Here is a 1,193-nt window from a genome sequence, read left to right as displayed (position 1 = left end):
CCTCCCCAGCACAGGCTTTTCCTCGTATCGGGGAGAGGGGAAAAAACACGCAGAGGTCAATACCTGATGCAAAATGTTGGTTTAACAGTGATCTTTCCACTAGAATGCCAAGATATCCTGGTGATGGAGCCAGACGGCATCCTGCACACAAATCCCATCGCCTGGGACAGGGAAAATCTCCCCCTCGCGACCTCCGTCCCCGCTCCGGGCTGCTGCCCCCTCCTCCCCGCTCCTTTCCCGACAGCTTCTTATCCTCCCAGACTTTGGGGAAAAGCGACCTGCAGGAGGCAATTAAGCTTTTATCTCTAATCCCGCTCAGCCCCATCACTCCGGCTTTCACTCACTTCCCAAATGGGACATCCCTGACATCCAAATCAAACCAGAAAAACCCTCTCGGGGAGAGAGCTTCCTCGCCATCCCGCCGCGCCGAGGCTTTGCAGCCCCACCGAGAGCCTGGAAATGTCTGGGTAAGGCGACAGCCGCGCTGGGTGCTGCTCCTTCCCTTCCCCATCATCCGTCCGCAGTCGCTCAGGGTTATCTCCCAAAATCAGCTGAGACTCGGGTCTCTGTCCCGGCTTTGGAGCAGCTCGACGGGGTCCTTGCTCTGGGAAATGCTGCCGGCATCGGGGAAAGCCCCAGCAAACAGCAGCATCCCCAGCGCGTGGGTTCCCCTGCGGGTCTTAACACCACTGAGAGTGTTTCCTTTGAGGTTCAGCAATAAAATGAGGCAAATCACACTGAAATTAACACACACACACACACCCCCTAAATAAACACAGAAATCAAAGAAAGAAATTGCTACCCTGTCCAGTTCAGAAAAAAAAAAAAGCCTGAAAATGGGAATTGTGAGCACTGAAGGCATCGTTTATGTCCCACCATACGTTTTGTTTCACAAAAGCCCAGTTCCCGCAGGGTCGGGACACCCTTAAAACCCCGGTGTTTGCCGGATCCCCTCCGTGCACGGATCCCCTCCTGCAGCACGTGTTGATTTAAACCTCCCCTCTTTCCAGCCCAAATCATAAATTATCTGCTACACCAAACACACGCACACGCACATTAACCAGCCCATGCTTCCCCAAAACCTTCTCCTGGGCCAAAACTCCCAGTTTTGCGGGAGTTTTTGCACAGCTGCTCTGGACAACCTGCGCCAGGGGCTCACCACCCGCACAGGGAAACATTTATTTCGAATATTC

The sequence above is a fragment of the Charadrius vociferus genome, unplaced genomic scaffold (genome assembly GCF_000708025.1).
Source record: "Charadrius vociferus isolate BGI_N301 unplaced genomic scaffold, ASM70802v2 scaffold384, whole genome shotgun sequence".
Lineage (NCBI taxonomy): Eukaryota > Metazoa > Chordata > Aves > Charadriiformes > Charadriidae > Charadrius > Charadrius vociferus.
Note: the sequence above shows the minus strand (reverse complement) of the source record.